Below are 11,769 nucleotides of genomic sequence, written 5' to 3'. Positions count from 1 at the left end.
CTCTCTCCTTCAAAACTCCACCTGCCACCTGGGGTTTTACCGGGAGATTCAGGACAGTGTAAAAGATATGGAAAAATATTTTGAAATCTCACCACTTGCATTCAAGCCCCAGCTACACAGTTCTTATCTGTGTGATCTTCCATGCGGTAATTAAAATCTCTGTGCCTCAGTGATGCTATCTGCGAAATGGGAATAATAAAAGTTCCTCTTTCACTGGTTGTGAGCATGAATGATTTCATGCAGGTGAACTCATGGAACAGTGCAGGCATGGAGTAAACACATAATAACAGCGGGCCACCGTGATGCTGCTGAAGGAAGGGTCATCAAGAGCAGAGGCGTTGTTGGAAGTTCAGAGGAGTGATGAGTCTTCTTATGGGAAGATTTTAGGCACTGTTAATGGGCTGACTTGTGTCCTTCAAAATTTGTGTGTGAAAGCCCTAACCCCATTACCACAGAATGGGACTAGATTTGGAAGAGGGCCTTTAAAGAGGGGATTAGATTACAGTGGGCCCATGAGGCTGGCCCTAACCTGACACGACTTGAATCCTTATAAGAAGAAGATATTAAGACAGGGACAGAGAGAGACAGGAGATGCATGCACGCACAGAGACACGACAGTGTGAGGACACAGGGAGGAGGCCACCACCTGCAAGCCAAGGAGAGAGGAAACCAGTCCTGCTTTGATCTCGGGCTTCCAGCCTCCAGAACTGGGAGAGGATAAATTTCTCATCTTAAAGCCACCCGCCTGTGGTATTTTGTTCCGGTGGCCCCAGCAAACTAACACAGGCACCAAGTTTCATAGCGTAGGTTTTATGTTTTTGCTTTCGTTGAGAAAAATAAACTCACACAGTAAAGTACGTACAGAAATACAGACCTTCCTGAGGACAGTAAAGCAAAAGCACGTACACTCACCTTTCAGGTGATTCCTTCATCCCCTTCAAGTCAACAACGCCATTTATTTTTGCCTTTTCTTCCTGTTTTGTTAACTGTCTATGAAAGGACTTATGAACATGCATTAGTTTTGAATCTGACTTCTTTCATTACGTTTGCAAGTTTTGTCAGCCTTGCTGCACGGGCCTGTGCCTTATTCATTTTGTTGCTGTATAGAATTCCATTTCGTGAATATAGTGTGTTTCCTTATTCATTCAACTGTTCCGGGACACTTGAGTTGTTTCTGGCTTGTGCTGCTGATAATGAAGTGGCTGTAAATATTCCCATGTGTGTGTTCTGGGGCAAAAATGCTCTCGATTCTCTGCGGTACGTGCCTAGAAGAGGATTGCAAGATGGGAGGGTGGGCGTATCTTCATCTTCACCAGAGAAGGCCCAGCGTGGTCCAAAGAGGCTGTCTCAATACGCGCCCTCTCCTTCAGTGAATGACAAGTTCCTCACCAACACTTGATAGTGTCCTTTGGTAGCCATTTTGGTGGGCATGTAACGATATTTCTTTCTGGTTTTAATTTGCATTTCCTTCAGTAATAATGAGATTGAACACACTTTCATATTGTTTTGGCCATTTGAACTTCCTCATATCAAATATCTATTCCCTTTTGTTTCTCAATTTTTCTATTGTGTTTTCTATTTCTTTCTTTCTTTCTTTTCAAAGATTGACACCTGAGCTAACAACTATTGTCAATCTTCTTCTTTTTCCTTCTTCTTCTCCCCAGAGCCCCCCGGTAAGTAGTTGTATATTGTAGTTGTGAGTGCTTCTGGTTATGCTGTGTGGGATGCCGCCTCAGCACAGCCTGATGAGTGCTGCCATGTCTGCGCCCAGGATCCGAAATGGCGAAACCCTGGGCAGCCAAAGCAGAGTGTGCAAACTTCACCACTGGGCCACGGGCTGGCCCCTCTGTTTCTTGTTAACTTGTCAGAAACCTTCATGGCTTCTGGAAACAAGCCCTTCATCAATTATATGTATTGCAACAATTTTCTCCATTTCTGTGGCTTACTTTTTTCACTCATTTTGTGCTATCTTTTAATAATATAAATTCATAATTTTAATGTGGTTAGTCTTATCCATCTTTTTTTGTGTCATTTTCAACAGATTATTCTCTGCCCTGAATCTATGGCGATATTCTCCAAGATAATCTTCCACAAATATATTTTGTAAATTTTTTATGCCTTTCACAATTTGGTTTTCTAATAGACTGGAATATTGTTCAGAAAAGTTTTACCTCCCTGTCCCCGCCCCCCCAGGGTGTACCCCCGGGCCTGGTCTGTGACTTACTTTGGCCAGCAGAATGCAAGTGGAGGTGACACGAGCAGAGCTGTGGATATGCTAGCATGGTGCTGCTCATCCCCAGCCTTTCTCCACTATGAGAACGTGCCCAGGGTAACAGCTGATCAAAGAAGGATTATAGACATATGAAGCACGCCTACAATTCATCTGCATCCTGGAAACAAGCCCAGTGACCTCAGACAGAAGCAGAGCAGCCCCCGCTGACCTGCAGAACTGAGAGCAACAAAAGTGTTAATGTCCTAAGGCACTGAATTTTGTGGTGATCTGTTTGCGGCATCATTGTGGCAATAGCTGGGTTAAAGCCCATCTGGGTCCACACAGTGCAGGTGATGACCTATCAGGCACCTGACTTTTGTAGTCTCCCTACCCCCTCAAGGTCACTAAAATTGCCAATGAGCTTTTTAGTTGCCTCTCCCAAGGTAGCAACCAGGACAAGCACAAAGGTAACTCAAGGGCTAGGCTTACCTGTCTGAGTTCCAGGCTTTCGCTTGAACTTGGCTTGGGCATTCATTCTTCACTAAGTTATTTGCTCTTGAATGAGGTTTTAAATTCTAATTTCAAGCATTTTTCATTGTTTTCACTGAGAATGTTGGCTCAAATTACCCAGCCTATTACTACAGGATGGGCAAGTAAGGCAGACTAGCTCACTCACCTGTCCTGGAAGGACATCTGAGGACAGATCCCACGAAAAATTTCCCATGTGGTCGTCTATTGATTTAGTAGAGCTGAGCTCTCCCACCTCACTTCTGAGGATGGTGCTCTCTGGCCAGTAGCCACAATCCAACAGTTCAGCATGGGCAGCATCTCTCTCTACCATGTTTTCCTCCATCTCCATAGCCTCTAGTCAAGTCAGGCCACATCCCACCCTACCTGGAAATTTCTTAAAGTTTTCTAGTGGGTCTCTACTTCTGCTGTCTCCTTCCCCAATTTTTCACTCTGCTTATGCCAGAGAAATTCTTCTAGCATGGAAAGATGGGTATGACCCCATGCTTCTTACAACCACAACATCCCCATTACCTGTGGGTGAAGCCACTTTGGGGGCACATTATCCAAGACTCTCTACAGCTTTCCCCTTAGCTACATTTCCAACATCATCCTTCATAAATTTTTCTCTTGCATTCTTTATTCACCAGAAATATTATTTCGACTTTTTTTTTTTTTTTACGGTAACCAAGATATACTCTCAGCTCTCTCTGTTTTTATGGTGATTTCTATATCTGGAACACCTTCACTGTTTTCTCTCTGATGAACTCCAAGGCTTAGTTCAAACATGACAACACTGTTGAAGATCTTCCCTTATCTGTGGGCAGCATTTTCATCCCTCTTACCCACTTTGCATTTTGAATGCTTTATCATTATAAGTAGTTGGGTTGCTATGGCCATATCTATTTTCCCCACTAGAGCTCTGCTTTACTCTTTATTCCTTCCTCACTCCTGGAACAAGGACTTTCTTTCCTGAGAGGTGTTCAACACATGTTTGTGCAATGAACGCAGGAAAAAGTCAAGGGATCTTCCTTGTTCTTCCAATTGGTAAGGCATGTTTCCCAATATGTTTTATCCTTAATAGAGCAAATATACCAATTTTTTATATTTCCTATATTTTTTTCAACAAGAAAAATTTGTACGTTTTTGAAGATGCTGTGACTTAAATGAGGTAATTTTCTGATTAATATTAATCTTTACAATATATTTCTCCCTTGTTAATTGAGTAATACCCTTTGTTGAATTTCTAGAAAATTCATAAAAATCAAGATCACTCAATCTTATCAAAATATTAGGATGGTTATCTACTTCAGTCTGGTGGTCTAAACAGGAAAAGAGAATCGGATATAAGTATTTACAGAGAGAACTAACTGCAGTGAACTAGTTACACAAATCATTAAAGAGGTAAGGAATCCAACAGAGGGTGGTATGACAGCCCAGAGATTAGCACCTATGGCGTGGGAGGGACACAGGGCTGGAGTCACCTAATGGAAGATATCCCATGGTGAAGCTGTCCATTGGGAGCTGCCAGATGTGCCAACTAAGGCAGAGCAGGAAGGTGGGAGGCAAGAACACTCGGGCCTCTCCCTTTGTCCCACCCTTCAGTCTGCTGACACTGAGCTCCCTGGTTAAACTCAGTTGGAAGCCTATACATGTGGAAGTCAGGTGAGCTTCCCCTGTGCCGTAGTGAAGAAGGACAAGGAGTGGATTGGAGAGAAAGGAGACCCAGAGTAGGCACCCAGTCTCCATTTTGTGGCTAGTCTTACAGGAACTCTATCGTTCTTCTTAAAGAACGTTTTTGTTTAAATTGAGGTATGATGTGCATTTAGTAAAATGCAGACACATTGCATGTCCAGGTTGATAAATTTCACATGTGTATACATCTCGGCAACCACTACCCAGATCAAGGTGTGGAACATTTCCTTTATCCCAGAAGGTCCCTCATGCTAGTCCCCAGTCTAAAACCCACCCAGAGGTCAGCACTTTTCTGAATTCTGTTTCTGGAGATTCATTTTACTTGTTCTTGCATATCCCATAAATGGTAACAAATAATATACACTCTTTTGTTTGGTGTCTTTGGTTCAATATACAGGTTTTTAAATTTTTCTGTTATTACATGTATCAATAGCTGTGTAATGTTTCATTGTATAATATAACACAATGTGTTTATTGTCCTTTTGATAGAAATTTGGATTGATCTTTGTTTTTAGCTATTCATGAATAAAGCTCCTATAAAAATCTTTGTGTATATATTTTGGTGTATGTTTCAGGTTTTAGTTTTGCTCCAGCAGCAAATGCTGAGATGGAGATCAGCATGTAGGAAGTTTATTAGGGAAAGAGAAAAAAAACACACTAGAAAGGTGAGAAATCTTGGTATTATGTCTTCACACTAGAAAGGTGAGAAATCTTGGTATTATGTCTTCCACAAATGTTTGATAGGATCCGCTGGCAAAATCATCCAGGTCTAGAGTTTACTTAATTAAGAACTCAATTCTTTAATAGATGTAAAGCAATTGGTATTTTCTATATCTTTTTCCACCAGTTTTAAGTAAATTCTGTTTTTCAATGAATGTGTCCCATTTCTCTAAATATTCAAGTACATTGCCATATGTTTGCTCAGAGTATTGTTTTAATTTTAATATCTGTGGAATATGTATGATACCCCCCTTTTCATTCCTGGTATGGGTAATTTGTGCTTTCTTTTTTTTTTTTTTGATGAGTCTTGCTCAGGCGTTATCAATTTTATCAATCTCTTCAGAGACACGTTTTGAAAGAATAACTGAATTCTAATAAGAAAATAATAACTAAAGCCAAAATTTAAAAATGGTGATAGCATGTAATTTTGAAACATGGCTGAGTCATAAGAAAAAAAACTGCTAAAAATATTAAAAGGAATTGGTGTTGAAGGGGCAGGAGACTGTTTTTGTTGTTAATAAAATTAGTCACAATGCTTTATCTCTTTAAAGCATGCATGTGTATCAATTTGAAAAAATAATTAAAACTCAGTTAAAAAATACATCATAACAGTATCATCCTTACACGATGTTGTGAGAATTAAATAAGATAAAGCACGTACAGTGCTTCGCATAATATAGGCATTTAATAAATGACAGCCATTTTAAATGCTATTTTGTACATAAGCATCATTATAAAAACATTAATGCAACTCTAAATATAATGAGAAAAATTCCACCTTCCAAACACATCGAATACTGTTCATTTGTCTTTGTTCTCCTGCAATTTTTATTGCTAGAGACACCTAAATTTTACGTAGCAGGAATAATAATGTACACATATGTTTGTATTTTTAAATATCATATTAACTAAACTTTTCATGTTTCAATAGATGTTTTAATCAATGCTTTATACCCCATTTGGTCATTATGCTACGCTGTACTCATATTTGTATTATTGTTGGATGCTTCTGCATTTTTTCTGGCCATTATAAATGATGTTCCAATAAACGTCTTTAAATATGCAGCACTTTTGGCTTTGGGATAATTTTCTTCATTTAAATTCTCAGAAGTGGGACTGCTAGTTCAAGGGATATGACTGCATATATTTTTCTATTAATGTACTTCCATATTTCTTTCCAAAACAGCTTTGACAATTTACGTTATCAGCAATATCTGAGTATATTGATTTCAGCAAAACTTTGACACATTGCCTATCATCAGCATTTTAATTTTTTGCTAAATTTAGAAATTTCATAATAAATAGTATGCTACTTTCAACCTGGAAAATTGAGTAATACTGCTCAAAGAACCACATCGTCATCGTCATCATCATCATCATCATCATCATCATTCAGACCTATGTTTCTCTTGGAATTTATTTTCTATAAAATACATTTGTTTGTCACATTTAGCTTTAGAGATTGCAGAAAAAGAGACAAATTCCCTCCCCTGCAAGAGTTCCTGTCCTCCTCAGTGCGAATCTTAGTAGGCTCAGATGGCTACAAAAGAAATACCACCGGCTGGGTGACTCAAACAAGGAATATTTATTTTTCACAGTTCTGGAGGCTGGAAATCGAAGATTGGGGTGCCAAAAGGCAGGGTTCTTGATGAGGGCCCTCTTCCTGTTTAGCAGATGTCCATCTTCTTGCTGTATCCTCATGGGCTGAGGGAAAGAGGGATCATTTTTCTCCTGTCTCTTCTTATAAGGGCGCTAATCCCATTCAGGAGGTCTCCACCCTCATGACCTAATCACCTCCCAAAGGCCCCGCCTCCAACATCAGGCTGGGGATTCGGCTTCAGTGTATGAAGTTTGGGGGACACAAACATTTGGTCCACAGCAGGGAGATTCCAAGTAACTTACAAGAAATACCAATCTTTCTATGTGCTTTTTCTCTCCTTTGTTTTCCAGCAACTCTTTTTTTGGCTTGAACACGTGTCTTTTGTTATATCTCGATTTCTGCTAGGTCTTTGTCTATCTCATGCTTCCACCTGACTGTGTTGTTACTCCACTGTTTCTTCTTTCTGGAATGTCGTTTTCCGTCTTTCTGCTTGTTTAATGTCACCTCCTCTATCAAGTCTTCCAGAATCAGCTTCCCCTTACCAACTATTGCAGGATTTACTCCTCAGCCCCCAGGAAAATCTTCAAATAAATCTTTTACATCTCTTTCTATACTGTGTTTTGATTACTATCTCCCTGTCCATTTTGCTACCTAGACCAGAGTTCCTTGAAGGCAGGTAACTGTGTCTTATTAATTTTGTTCAGTTATCCTTGTGACTCACAATAAATAAATATTGATTTGTTGATTGAAAATAAATATTATTTTATCTTGACCTGTTTTAAAAGAAAAATGCTTGTGCCTGTGTGTATGTGTGCATGTGCGTGAATTTTTGTTTCATTTTGTAAGTAAAGGAGCTGGAAAGAGAAGTTTCTAGAACACTTTATTTCAGTTCAGTTCATTTCCATGGAGGATGACAAAAAGTCAATTTCAATTCAGCATGTATCAATGCTCTGCAGACCTAATTTTAGTCCTTTCAGAGTTTTACACTTTTGCACCCAAAACTAAGAATTCTAGTTTCCCAACATTCCTGTTCCCTTAAGATTCTCCCTCTCTTCAGTTAGAACTTGCAAAGTTGCGTTTCTGGTTCAGATTCATTCATGGCTCTGTTGTGTGAGGGACTGACTGTGTTCAGACCATTCTTTTTATCCTGGACTAATATTCCATGATTAGAAAGAATGAAGCCAAGTCCTTAAGGGGACCTTAGCTGGACTCATTGCCTCTCCCTTTCTGTTTCCATTGTCTCAACAAATCCATTCTCCCATCTCATTCAGGGCATTTTCCTATTTCAGAGGGCAGTCAATACTTCAGGCTGCCTCAGGAGAAGCGAGATGGCCTAATGAGAAATTTGATCAAGAAAAAAGAAAGCTACCTGAGAGATCTAGCCCCGAGGTAGTCTCAACTTAAATGCAAATAATGTGCGTGGGAACCAACAGCGCCCCTTGGGTTCCAAGCATAGATCTGCCAAGAATGTACTGTACTGAAGACTCAGCGGACATTTCAAGGAAGCTCAGGTCCCTCATAAATAAAATAAGGGTGTTGTATTCAGGCTCCTGGGTGCCTTTCAGATTTGAGATCCTTCCATTTTAATATTTGCATCTTAAATTCATGTTTATGTAAAAGTTTAAGTTCAAAGTTTATGGCTAAGGCAGCCAGGTAGAATAGAAATAACAGAGAAGGAACACTCCAAAGATCTGGGTTTGAATTGTGACTCTGCTGTTCACAGGTTATGGAACCTGGAGGAGACCACATGAACCCTCATGTAAAAGCTGGAGAACATCTCCCATCCTGCCTGCCACACACGGTATATTTTGGATTAAAAGGAGGAGAACACACTTTGTAAGCCACGCTGTGTTGCCCCCGCCTGAGAATCCATGAGATTCCTGGATTCTCAGCCTAATACTGTCAGCTCCTGTTCATCTGAGCCTTGAGAGCAGGGCTGCTCCAGTTGCTGGTTGTTTGCACAGCATCTTGCATGGCAGCCAGGACAGCTGGGCCCTTAATAAATACTTTGGTTGATGCTGTTGCGCCTGTGCCAACAGCCCAAATGGGCGACACACAAACTCGGAGGCTCCCACAGCGTTTGACGGCTATTTGGAAAATCCACCCTCCCCATTTCGGGACTCAGGACATTTTTATAGCCATTCCTGGCAGGATGGCAACATTTAAAAAAAATGGAATATGCAGCATCTCATTTCTCAAAAAGCCACTTTACTGTCACACCCTGAAATCCCTGCAATGCGTGGGCCGAGCAGTCAGCTGTGACTTAATGTCGCTGTGAAACTGGAAGCTTACAGAAGCTGCCTAATGTGTTGCTTTTTCTTCTCTTTGTCAACCTGCTTAAAAATCAGATTAAGATTAATGCTGGCCAAATCATATTCTTGAATCATACAAATAAATTGTTTATAAATAAATTAAATAGGTCTTGCCTCTCCCAGATGGAACTGGTCTTATCCTGAGGCCTAGGTGGTCATCAGAAGCTACAATATCACCCCCCCGACACACACACATCTAGTACCCCTAGGAGGATTGTGAAACACAGGGGAAAGATGATCCAGCAACACAAGGAAACAATATGCTACATTTGCCTTGAATATAGTAGGTCTGAACAGTATTTATTTTATTCAATTCCATACAGTAGTGGGAATACTATATGTAATTTAAAATCTGCTGTGGGGTCAAAGTCTATTCCTGACCCTTACTGGTTGTGTCACTTAGGAAAACCACAACATCAGAAAATATTTCCTCTAAAAACCCCACTCTCTAGAATATGCTTTGTAGTCATTGGTTTTCTTCCTTCCTTTGTGAACAGCATTAACTTTGAACATGAGATTGTTGAGTCTATGTGGTATTATGTGAGAACACGGAGAATGGAGAATGACTTAAGACACTGAAATCAGAAAATAAACGCTGGTTATAAAAGAAGTGTGTGCGTGTGGATGTGTGCAAGTGTGTGCATATCAGGCACTGGGAATGAGAGGGAGGGAGAGAAAACGGATGGATTTCCAGAACTACAGATTAACGTGATGAGGGTCACAGATTAAACAAATGAAGGGTAACTCACTGAAAGAAAAGATTTTTAGGCCAAATAAATATAGAAATTGTTTGTGAATGTATAGAGATGATCATTCTATATGGATTCTTGAAGAATTAGTTATTTCTAATAAAATAATTTATGTCTTTGGCAGAGCTAATGGTGAGAGAGATCAGGGATGTGTGAAGAGCAAAAGTATTTTTGAATTCAACAAGGCATTTGGAAAGATTTTGCATAGTATATTTTCAGACAAAATCAATTACATATAGTAAATAGAAAAATAAATAGAAGTTGTGCATTTGGTCAACAATAGTAAAAGGGGGAAAAGGCAAATTCAATATTAGATGTACTTGGTGCCAGTCACTATTTTAAGAATCTTAAGAATTATCTCAGTTAATTCTCACTATAGTCAAGCGAGGTAGGTACCAATATGATCCCATTTTACATGAGATGAATATGAGATACACAGCAGATCAGTTATTTGCCCAGGGAATGCTGCTGACAAGGACCAGAACCAGTGTGTAAACTCAGGTCATCCAACTCCACGACCTATGTAGGTCTTCACCACACCTACTGCCTCTCAAATAGTTTCCAGGGAGCTGTTTAATGGGCCATGTTGCACCGAGGAAGGTGCTATGAGTTGAACTGTGTCCCCCCCAAAGTCTTAACCCTCAGTACCTCAGAATATGACATTATTTGGAGATAGACTCTTTACAGAGGCAATCAGCTTAAAGTGAGATCACTAGGGTGAGCTCTAATCCAGTATGACTGGTGTCCTCATAAAAAGGTCAAACTTGGAGACAGACACACATACAAGGAGAATGCCATGTGAAGATGAAGACAGAAATCAAAGGTGATGCTTCTAGAAGCCAAGAAATGCCAAAGATTGGCAGCAAAACACCAGAAGCTAGGAGAGAGGATGGAACAGATTCTCTCTCACAGCCTCAGAAGGAACCAACCCTGCTGACGCTTTGATCTCAGAATTTTGGCCTCCAGAATTGAGAGAAAGTAAATTTCTGTTACTTTAAGCCACACAGGTTGTGGTACTTTGTTAGGGTAGCCCTGGGAAATGAATACAGAACAGTCTACTGGGTCTTCAAGCTCTTTCCTCATCCATGTTGCTGTGAATGAGTTAAATGAAAATACAGAATACATGCTTTTCCTCTTTGGTAACTGGTGAAGCTGGGTGGAACTGACAAGATGAAATTGAGTCAAGACAAAGCCAACAAAAGAAAAAAAAAAATATATATATATATATATATATGTTTGTTGTGTAAATAAGCACCTGATGATGCAAAAGTGAAGTTAATGGCCCCCAAATTAGCACATTTCTTGGTTGTACTCACAGAAGAATGGCATTGGGCTCAAGCAGGTGGCAATCTTACTTTGCTCTGTGCTTGTAAGGCCTCATCTGTAGGGCTTATTCTCTTCTTCTGTCACTTTCCAAAAGAAATATGGACAAGGAGAGTATAATGGATGGTCAAGGGACTAAAGCCAAGATGAATTCATTCCTTCATTTAGTTATTCATTTAAATGTATTCCTTTATTTACCCATTCATTAACAAGTATTGAGTCCTTTCTATGAACTGGATAGAAAAGGGAATAAGATTGTTCCTACTGACAAAATATTTGCAACCCAGTGTGTGGCAAGCACAGCTTATTGCCTCCTTGGCACCTAATCCCACCTTCTTTCTTCTTAACTAGTTTTCTTGGTCAACAATATTCCCAGTCCAAGCTAGATAACCACATTTCCTTCCTTCTCCTCAGCTAGGGGTGGCCATGGGACAATTAGAAAGTCTTCAGAGGGGCTTTTTTTCTTTTTTCATTTTACAATCTTGCTAGACTTACTTGTTTGTTCTAGTAGCTTTTGTGTAGGTTCCAGTGTATTTTCTGCATAGATCGTCTGCTAATAAAGACAATTTTACATAAACCTTCATAATCTGGATGCCTTTTATTTCTTTTTCTTGACTTAAATCTATGACTAAAATCTCTGGAACAAAGAAT

Source organism: Equus caballus, chromosome 3, assembly GCF_041296265.1.
Source record: "Equus caballus isolate H_3958 breed thoroughbred chromosome 3, TB-T2T, whole genome shotgun sequence".
In the NCBI taxonomy this organism is placed as follows: domain Eukaryota; kingdom Metazoa; phylum Chordata; class Mammalia; order Perissodactyla; family Equidae; genus Equus; species Equus caballus.
This window is presented reverse-complemented; position numbering follows the sequence as displayed.